Consider the following 12,175-nt stretch of genomic DNA (forward strand, 5'->3'; position numbering starts at 1 on the left):
TATACACGGGTACATGTACAAGTATGAAATTACAACCTCTCTATAGAAGTACAGACAGTCGCTATATTGCTCTGAAAAGAAGCCTTCACAAAATCGTAGTGTAATACGAACCCGTCAAGAAGTGTCGAATACACATGTAATTACCAATTTCTGTTTATTCTAGCTCATAAAGAAACTAATAAATCAATGAAGCAGGTTTCATCCAAGACATGACAGAATGATTATGAAAAGGGCCTATTTTATAAGCTTGTGTCTGCATTCCTTATTGAGATATATATGATAATAATCACCATCACCATGGTAGTTATAATAATAGTTCATTTACTCACAACTTAGAGAGGGAGAAAGTAACAATCGTGTGCGATATTTACCGAAGCTTCTTAATAACTCAGCTTCACACCATGTTATTTAGAACTTAATTCTGTTATATATTTTGTACTTGAAACAATGGAAATCATGATCCTACATTTTAACGAAGTTAAGTTATTGTGTATGTGAAAGTAAAACTATTGGCCAAATCTACAAAAAAATGTATTTCAAACTAAATATCTTAAGGTTTTTATTATGATAATTACTGGATATAATGATAGGATAAACAAATAATGCCTTTACACAAAAACAAAACTCTTGAAATTTCTTTTTTTCAGATATATGATCAATATTAATATTAAACAGTAATCAACTTACAAAATAATTCTAAGAAAAGTGTCTCAATCAATTTATAAACACATGAATTAAAATTAAGTAATGTTGTGATCTTCTCACAGATTTACGTAACTATCAAACCAGCAGTCTTAAAGAGTTCTGTATCAGTCGTTTAAAATCTTTAAGTGTTGTTTTTATTTCTGGTCCTTTTGGGATCAAGGAATTCATACAATATTTTATTATAATAGAGTTGCGCTTAAGCCGATGTAGAGCGCGAGGGGTCCTCTCACGAGATTTGTCCTCGAATTCAGGAGGTAGCAAGCGTCGTAAGGCTGACAAAGCAAGCATGCAACGGTGGCGATGTAATACTCATGAAAGCGATTATTGTGCAAATTTATTAAAAAGTTTAAAATCTATTAAGACATGTTGTCATTAGAATTAATCAAAATTAAAACGAAATTAAATAATAAGGTATCATCTCTCGTCAGTATGAAGTGACTTATCACAACAGAATGTTACAACACCTGAAGGCTTTTGCTTGATATGACCAAGTTAAACATGAATTGTACACACTAAAAGGCTTCGAATTATCATTTATGGTTTAAGCTTTCAGCTGAAACTAAAGTAAAAGTTGTATAGAGGTAACATGCTGTTCATACAAAATGAAATTATTATAATGCTCTTACATGAAGTCAAGGTAAGCTTGCATATGCTTGTGATCATATAAATCTTTCTAGAAAACATTTTAGCATGCACATATACATGTATGAAATCACAACCTCTCTATCGAAACAGAGGCGATGGTCATATTTAGATTTATCCTAAAATAGAGGAAAGTGGAAACTTCACAGGTCGCTCAACACGACACAAACGAAAATGTTGCAGGCTCGGTTTGATTGAGCCTGTTCATGGCCGGTAGTGGAAATACAGGCTACCGTCCACGCCCTCTAGCCCCGGGCTGAGCAGAACTCAACATTTAAACATGCTAAAAGTACAAAAAGCAATTTAGAGACATCCGCAGATGTATTCAAACGGCGGTGAACATGGAACCTTCAATGATACACGTGTTGAGGCGTGTAATTCCATGAAGAGCGGCGTTTGGTCCCCAGATAAAGTAAAGGGATTGCCCCATACGAGAAAACAATGGGCAGAACAAAACAAACTGGAATTTAGGAAGGGGATCTGAGATTATGGAGCCTGCATATCACAGGAACTGTCAAAAGACAAAATTAAAAAGCAGGCACCATATCCAAGGGGTGATTATACAATACCCAAGGCTATGAAAGCGGGAGTATTGGAACCACCCAGGCCGAAATGGTCATGTTCAGAAACTAAACAGTACCAATAACACGACATAAATGTCGTGCTGAACGATCTGAGAAGATCAGTCATGGAAAGACCTCACCTTTAGACTTGCCTTTAGTTTGAACCTAGTTGAACAGGTATCATGAAACAGCTGTTTGCAAAGATTATGTTATATCGTAAGATGTTGGCTTCCTTTAACGGGCCCCAAGTCACGCCACATACACCGGAGCTAATAAATATGTACAGTGCCTTTTGCGATTTAAGGCATTGCTATTGTCAAGAACTTCTTGTCTTACAGTTTTATGAGTAATGGCATCGTTATAGATTTTTTGAGCCCGAACTATAAACACAGCTTATATTTAGTGCATATCAGAAGACATTTATATAAACTCATTACAGATGTAGTGTACTGTCTATGCGCATGCAGTAGTTTATTTTGTTGCAAAATCTCATATTAAATGTAGATGGTATAATAAACTCATGTTTAGCATCAGTCGTGACTGAAAATTGGACGGACTTCAATCAGAGTTTTGATGTTTAACACCAGTCTTGATATTCATCCAAAGACAACTTATAAAACTTATCGAACCTTCTTGCCAAGTGCAGATCCTTGTTTGTCGTGTTACAAAGCAAAAGAGGGGATTGTAGCGCAGCAAACTACAATCGAAAATCAAATGTTAAAATTGTGGAAAAGAATTGACGCCTGATAATTTGGGAACAACGTATGTTTTTTTGTTGTTTTTGTTATCTGTAGAGCGGTTGGTCGGTAAACAATCGGGTTAATAAACGTTTGTTTGTTTTGTTGGGTTATAAGTCACAACAACCAACACAATTTAGGTAACATATTGACTTTGCAGCTATCATTGTGGTTGAAAAAGTTGAAGATCTTGTATAAATTCCCCATCTTATTTCAAGTAGATCCCTACATCCAATGCTCAAAACCGCAAACCCTATGTAAGCCTGCTGGATGGTCTCCTTAAATGAAATACTTCTACATCCCTGGTTTGGTTTCAAACCTGCAACAGCAATGTTTCGTAAATGTTACAAAGTGATTCGTAATTTAACACAGAACCGAAAAAGGTGTACGCATATTCTAAAAATAACTATTACAATATCCCTACATACTGAAAAAGCAAATATTTGGTCTGAACCCAGTGATAGATAAAAAAGTATAATAATTGCTGATGAACACTACGCCCATAAATAGTACAAAATCAAAGTATTTATATACAGTTTTTATGATTTCTTTTCTGGGTTTTTAGTAAGTTTCAATTTCATTTAACATGTTCAAATAACCCTTATGCATGATTATTTTTTATTTTTTATATTATGATGCATATATTAATTTCCTCAACGAATAGCTGTGACAGTCGCGATATCATTTTCACTCAGTTTTCAATATAATTGGAACATGCTTAAACTCTCACCTGCAAACAAGTTTTACATCTTGGGTTATTTAACAGTACAGGAAATGGACATTGAAAGGAAAACATAGAGAATATCAATCTAGGGAAAAATTTGAAGCTCATTCACGCGGAAACAAGATTTCCCGGGATGGCCTGGGTGTGGTGGGCGTCCACCTTCTTTACAACACAATTCTGTTGGAACCTGGGTCTTTCTACAGTTACGGGACTGGACGTTGCCAAGGCAATGCACGAAAATCCGTTCGGGGCCGACTGGGATGCCCACTCACGTGAAAACAGGGGTTTGCCGGGATGTCCGGTATGACGTGTCCGTATGCACGGACTTCCTCTACAACGGTCCAGAGTTCCTCTATGGTTACGACTATGGAATCTAATGATGGGGGCTAAAGACCATTTTGAAGCGTTCTATGCCAAACACCCCTGCCCATCCTTTCTTTGAAACAGGAGTTTTTTCCGGGATGGCCGCCACCTAAGCGTTGTTGGCGTCCACACTCGCTACAACGCCCACCTGATGGAACCCCGGGTTCTTCTACAGTTTATGGACTAAATGTCGCTAAGAAAAATCGCAAATATCCATTTAGGGCCGACCGACTCTGCTTCCCGCTCACTCAATTGGTTGCATGGGCGATGAAACACTTCTTAGACATGCATATATGATGATTCAGACTAAATGGATCTTCATTATCTTACAGTTATTAAGGCAAGTCTTATATTGTTACAAGGCGATCAAACCGAGCTTAAAACATTTTCATTTTTTCCACCTCTTCTGTTATAATTCACTAAGGAGGACATGTTTACTTTAATTGTGTCTTAGCTGAAAACTTTTACATCAATTTGATGATCGTATTGTCGCAATAACAGGAAATCTTTTGTAGTAAATCAAACATTAAAAAGGACTAGGCAATTAAAATATGATGATCATTGTTTCGGGAACGTAAGGTGGTATGTTTAGGACATGCATTTATTTTTTTAAAGATTCAATTATCTCGTGCACATTACATCTTATCTCGACTGCAAGACATCTTACCTCGAGCGCTCGAAATATTGTCTCGAGCGCATGACATCTAATCTCGATCGCACGACATCTTTACCTTGTTTTGGTTGTGTGTGTAACATATTTAACTAGATACTCCCAGTTCTGAAATATTGTTGACGTATATATTTTCGTAAACCTAGCGTTATTTTGTCATTTTGACAGCTCTACTTTCACTATCATTTTGCCATTTTTGCAATGTTTGATAATGTATATGTTTTGTAATATTTTCAACATTGGGAGTATCTAGCGACATATGTTAGATGGATAGAGTTGGAATAAAGATAAAAGCTAATGCTGTGTTCTTTAAATTGACCAGTGTCAAGGACTTTTTTTTTATAGTTTGATATATAGGTTACGGAATTTGTTTCCATGGGAACCTTAGTTTAATTCAAGAAGTTATTATTTTTCTACTGAAATTTGAACAATTTTAGAGAATACTTTCAGTATATAAGTATAACATTATGAATGGAAACGAAAAGAAAAGGTATAACAATCAAACTGCCCAATTCTTATTTGAAAATGTCAATAATAAGTAACATCAGTTACCATCATCCATTTTCTTGCATTCCGCATAACATTTCAATAAAATAAACAAAAGCAACAAAATATTGATCATTATTCAGAACTAAATACTCGTTAATAGTTCGGCAAATACTGGCTTTGAAAAAAATAGTCCAAATAAAAAGTCGATCAAAATTACGTACTTTCAAGATAAAAAGCTAATAATTTTGCACGGTAACTGACACGAAATTCATCAATTATTTAAATAAGTATTATTATTATTATTATTATTATTATACCAGATTTATATAGCGCCCTTTTCATGATAAACACGTTCAAAGGTGCTTTACATATAGCAAACGCAGCCACACAGGGCGCGAAATTCATATTCTGCTAGTACAGACACAGAGCGATCTGACCAGAGGGACAGAGTGAGATAAAGCCCCCAGAACAGACAGAGAGAACAAAGAGAAATACAGGCCTGTCCGGCTAACTTAGCCTAGCTCTTTGCGAATAGACAGTCTGGTTCTTTAACGTGCCGATGTATAGGACCGATACACGCGAAGCCGTCATTCCTGGGAAGAACCAGTACAGGTCTCTTAGTCAGGTGGGAGACACTCAAGAGCATCTCAGAAATTTTCAGTTCCTGGACCGGAATTCGAACCCCGGACCTCTGGATTGGCAGTCAAGCGTGTTACCACTAGGCCACCGGCCCACCCATAAAACCATTAAGCTTCAGATCAGAGACAGGTTACATTTTTTAGAAGAAAAAGTATACAAACACATATAGTTTGTCGTAGACATTGTCATAAATCGTCACGTTAGCTTCCGGTTGGGCATGCACATACAAATGTTACGGTGTATAATACCTCCTTAAGTTTCAGTTGCATTTATCTTCTGTGTACGGTAACTATTTGACACTCTTGGACTAGACTGGTGCAATTTTGTTACATATTCTTTTCACATCTGTAACGTTAAAGACGCGCCACAAAATAACAGTATTCTTTTGTATTCCCATGATGCTTTGCATGAAGAAAACGAGAAATAACAAGTATCTACTTACAAAAAGACAGTGACATATATAAGGCCAAGGCAATGTGTTTAATGTCTAAGTATATTATCGAATTAATTCAGTTGTATGCACAGTACTTGATGTACTAGTATTAAGGTGAGTTTAGACCACACTATGTTTCTACAGTGTAAGATAGCTAATAGCGTATGTTTATAAAACTATACTAAAAAGAGAACGTCTGAATACGTTTGCAGATGGAATTGTGAAAACATTAATTCAGGAAGGGCCTAAATTGTCCACTGTCTTCTTGTAGAATAGCTTTAGTATACCAGTATTATCAGAATGATTTGCAGGAAGTTCATGCTGGAGAATAAAAGTAGATCACTAGCTCGCGGTGGGTCTTTAAAAAATGTAACAGCGGCAGATGTCCATTTCACGCTTCCATAAAAATCAGCATTCTTTAATATTGCAATACGGCTGAAATGTCTATGTCAGCAGCTCTCAATATAGAAACATTTAATAACTGACACATAAAGGTGACAACATAAAAATGACATTAAAACGATTTTAAGTAAACTCCTACCAATAAACGAAAATGAGTTATATCACTCATACAACGTCTTCTATTTTTATTAAATACAACTGCATACAAAAAAAACGCTGACCAAAGGGAAAACGCAATTTGATGGATATAATTATATTTTATAGCATTATAATGCCTATTAACGAAAATGTTAGTAAAGTTCATTTTGATTTTCTTCTCATGGAGCCAAACAAAACAGACAAAGATCAAATAGTAAAACCTCTATTCATAAAACATAGCGCCCTCTCAAAATGAAACCACACAGCTGTGAGTATATGAATAGAAATATTAGATATATAGATATATACAGAAATGCATAATATGATTAAATCATATAGACAACGAGGACAAAACAATCGAATGAAGGAACACAGCTCAAGCGCACAAAGATTGCCCGGCTGAAGGGGTTTGGGTGACATAAGGATCATTGAACATATCAATATGATCACACGCTCTATGTGCAATATATTGGAAACTAAATACCCCACAAGCTATAACATGGAGTACAACCTTATCCAAATGAGGAAAATTTTCTCTCTTATCATGTAATACGTAACAATTTTTATACGAATCACTGATCCATAGTTCATGCTATTGACCAGCAGTCTAGATATCAAATCCAAAATTGCCTGGATAAATTAAACATTTGATGATTACTATTATGAAATTTTATATCTGATATCATGTTATTAGCCTTCAGAAACTAAAAGTCAATTTTCTCTCAAATTTGTATTAAAATTCTTGTAGAAAAAAAATGTAAATCGCCTTACAAAGGAAAGAAATTATTTCAATGACAAATCAATAACATACATTTTTGTATAACATTCTGCGTATTTTCTCTCTTTCACATGACTTGTCGTTTCCTTGTGGTTCAACGTTCATGTTATTTTTCAAAAATGCGTAAATTTACTTCTACGGAAACTTTTTTGTTGCCGATTTATTCACCCGAACGAAATGTTTGACCTATCTACAAAGAAATGTGAGGCATATTTGCGGCAGGCAAATTGATACAGCAAAATTATGAACCGATTATTTATATAAGATTCATTAAAGAAAAAGAGGTATTATTATCCGTAAATATAGATTATCAATTACCTTTCTTCAGTTTTTAAAGTGTAAATCATCTGGCATACCATTCCAGAGTTTAACACTTTATTCAATCTATTAATATATGTAAATGAAGAGAACACAGTATATCTCGGAAAATTTATATTTAGAATCATCGTCTGGGTCATTGTGTTTCTGATGGGATTTAAGTCACACCGACACAATGTAGGTCATGCTGTAATTTCCCACATTTTAGTGGTAGAGGAAAATCCTTGACACACTTGCGGGTGTTAGTTCAGGTACAGGCGGGCACCTTAGCAGAGGCACCGACCTTCCGTAGTCCAACAGTAAGGCTTCCTCACTGAAAAAGTTTACATCACTTGCATGATTTCGAACCCAGGGGAAAGTGATTTGAAGTCAACAATTCTTAAATACTCGACCACGGAGAATCCCCCGCCACTTGACAAATCATATTTTAACTTTAGGATTATTAAGTTAATATATTGTTTGTGCTAATAAGTCACTAGCCAGATGTAAAAATAATGTAAAAGTACTAAAATGACCGATAATATTCGTACCTGTGACATGTAGCTGTTTTATTAGCAGTTTGGTAAAATTTACTTATATGTTCCCCAAATTGATATCTCTAAGATAACATGCCTTCTTGCAAAGAATTTAGGAAATAAAGAAAATAAAAGACATTTATTTAGAAGCAGTACACTGATTTTACTTCTTATGTCATGTTTTATAATTACTGATATGTAATTTTTTATAATATTTTTATACAAACAATTTAACATAAATCGTCTACTCACGCAAGAGGATAAGCACAATTTGACAAAACGACAATATCTTGACTGATATATTTCTTGGAAGCCAAACTGGAATTTACTTCCTGTAATGTTTATTACTTTGTCAACCTAGCTATGTTATACCTTTGGCAAAAGAATAAATTTGGTCAAACCATGTTGAGTTGATTTATCATACACTTAAGAGATGTTGTCGGCAAAGCATTATTGTAGGTTTATTGCATTGAACCGACGGTGCACTGGTGTCTTAGTGAACGATAGCTGACATAAATTCATACTTTCTTTCGAATATAACTTTGAAAGTTATGTTAACCACAGCTGTTCAAAATTATTGTTCATACCCTCTTTATTGAAATAAAATCTGAAAAGTAGATCCATCGGAAGCACGAGAACAAGGCTAACAGTGAAAATTGCAGACTCGGTTTGATTGAGTCTGTCCATGGAAATGGAATGCAACACTGCCCGTGCCCCTAGCACCTGGCTTTAATCAATCTTTAAATCTAGATGAGTTGAAACCAATAAGCCCGAAGGACCAGAAAATATAACAGCACTGAGATGAATTCGGGGCGACTTTTTACGTCCGCCGCACAGCACTTAAAACGTGTGTGAGGGCCGCGAAGTTAATGTTGGCGAGTTTAAATTACATGCATCTCACCACAGTAGTTTCAAAACCTTACCTACTGAGAAGGGTTATTTCCCATGAGTAAGTTAATCAAAAACTTGAAAAATCGCTCTTTGCCTGTAACTGTGTCTGTGTGACATTAAACGAGTGCATATTTACCTTGATCGAGTTGACACTGAGGACTTTGAACGAGATTGATATCGGTTGTAGAAAGCCCGAGATATCTACCAAAGATATATTGAATTAGATAATGTACGAGTTTCTATTTAACAATTTAATTGCGTAAACAGTTTTGAACATTGGTTGAAAAGTAGTTATACAATTCCTATTTTCCTAGAAAAATGTTACAAAATATCAGCGATAATGTGTATATCTTAACCACATATGTGTCCAGGACCTACGAAAAATAGTCAGATAACATCTTCAGAACCATCCATAGTCCAAGCCAGAATATAATGTAATATAATATCATAGAAGATGATATTTATAATGTTGCTTCAAAAATACTAAAATATAATAAAAACATAAATAGTGTAAGGCACAATACTCTTAATACTAAAAAATTGAATAAGTGTACAGTAATATAACAAAAAGTACAGGTTTGTAGCGTAAATTTTACAAAAAGATCAAAAGCGTTTAGTTTGATGTGAATTTTCAAGGATCTTTCCCTACTTTAAGGGGCACCATGACCAAAATGAACAGGTAAAATATTATTTATACACCCTACGGATAACAAGCAAATATTAATCCGTTCTGCTAAAGTATTAGATCTATTCAAAACTTTTTTTTTCGTTTGAACAACAGCAGTTTGTAAGAAATGTCAAGCAGGTTAAATGTGTTTCAGCAAGATCGTTTAGAAACTTTGTTTCAAAAGTATTAAAAGAGATGAATATGTAACTATCCCAAAATGGTAAAACGGTACCATCACAAACTCCTACTTTTTGTGACAATGTGTCTAGGGGTTCTGCAAATTTTATACCTAAATTTTTAAAGCAAAAAAGACTCATCTGCGCATTTTTCAAAAGAAACCAGAAACAAGAAAAAAGTTAAATATTAATATTTGCTATCATTGGTATAAAATAGTTTGACAAGTATGCTCAAACAAATATATTCCTACTTGAAATTTTCCACAAAATACTCTTATTAAAACAAAAACACATGGATCTAATATTACATCCAAACGGAAACAAATTTGCTTGAAGTGAACCGCAGTGAGTATAGATGAGTTTGAACCTGTTTCCTTTCGCCTGAAACTCAAGTCGAGACAAAGATTTCAAAATTTAAATTTAGAGTACGTTATTCATCGTCTTGAAGAATTCAGCGATACATGTGTACTTTCTCTGAAAATAAATTAAAAAATCATCGGCTTTTTAGTTATAAATCGAACATCTTGATAACTGGTTATACCTACTTTATCATTATTGTGGCAGCTTGGAGTGTGAATTATAAACCCTGTTTAGATAAGCCATCTGGTTATATCCTACATTTGGTCGTTCTATAACCAAAATTCAGTGCTGGTCGCCTATGGCTAAAACAATGCTTTCAGGTGCACCTCTCACAACACACAAAATGGGAAAGTCGCCATTTAACATACACTGTGTCGGTGTGACTTTAATTTTAAAACAAAGAAAGTTACTTCACTTACCTTCCTCGGCTGCATGTTATGTGAATAGGCATCAATACTAATACAAAAAAATGTGTTCAAATTGTTATTACAAAAATGTTAAATTAGACTACCCATTAAAATTTATTGTGTTCATGACATACAGTGCATTACGATTAGACAGCAGCGCCATACATACGGATTAAAGTGTAAATTATACCTACAGTTTTGCAATAGGCCATTTCAGCACCTGCTATAATTTTTACAATTTGAAATTTGATAAACTGGACTGTTTGCCATTGTTAATGACGCGTAATTAGCACATTTATTTAGGACAATATGACCGTGACCGTAACTGATTTTCGTTCACTATTGTCGACATGAAATCTAATACATGTACAGCTAGCTCTCGAACGTAATCTTGAGTAAATATAAGTCTACTAACGTCTTGTATTTGGTAAATGTTAATGATGTTATATATTTTCTTTTAATCGTATCCGTGAATATCATAGAAATGAAATAGGTATGGGGCGCCGTTTTACTATTTTCTAGGCATTTTTTGATATCAAGAAATGATTTCTTGATATCAAAAATTCGATTTCTTGATATCAAGAATTATTTTTTGATATCAAGAAATCGAATTTCTGATATCAAGAAATAATTTCTTGATATCAAAAAATCGATGTTTTGATATCAGGAATTCATTTTTTGATATCAAGAAATGCTGTCTATTTTTTGATATCAAAAAAGCGAATTTTTGATATCAGGAAATGAATTTTTGATATAAAAAAATCAATTTCTTGATATCAGGAATTCGATTTCTTGATATCAAAAATCATTTCTTGATATCAAAAAAATGTTATATTTTTGATATCAGGAAATCCAATTCTTCATATCAAGAAATCATTTCTTGATATCTAGAAATACGGACTATTTTTTTTATATCAATAATTCGATTTCTAGATATCAAGAAATCATTTTTTGATATCAAGAATTCGATTTTTTGATATAAAAAAAATGGCCAGTATTTCTTGATATCAAAAATTCCCGCTATTCTAAAAATAGACATGCAATTTGGGATAACCCCTGATTAATTCATTCAGTGCGGGGTATGGACTACGCCTAGACTGTCTTGACATAATGATTATCAGTTTGTCATGTGCTTTTTCCAATATATTCAGTACAAATCATAATCTTTCTTGTAAATAAAGCAGTTTGTTATGTAGATTTACTAGTTTGTCCGGTTCATTTCTTAGTTTATGTTGTGCATTCACTAGTTTGTGCTGTACAATTAATAGTTCGTCGTGTGCATTTTCCAATATATTTGGTAGAAATTATAATTTGTCTTGTAGACAAAACAGTTTGTTTTGGTACAGTTACTAGTTTGTCCGGTACATTTATTAGTTTGTGATGTCCATACATTAGTTTGTGCTGTCTAATTAATAGTTCGTTGTGTGCTTTTCCCAATATGTTCGGTACAAATCATAATTTGTTATGTAGATAAAACAGTTTGTTATGTACATTTACTAGTTTGTCCGGTACATTTCTTTATTTGTGTTGTGCATTCGCCAGTTTGTGCTGTCCAATT

This window comes from Mercenaria mercenaria, chromosome 12 (genome assembly GCF_021730395.1).
Source record: "Mercenaria mercenaria strain notata chromosome 12, MADL_Memer_1, whole genome shotgun sequence".
NCBI classification, from domain to species: domain Eukaryota; kingdom Metazoa; phylum Mollusca; class Bivalvia; order Venerida; family Veneridae; genus Mercenaria; species Mercenaria mercenaria.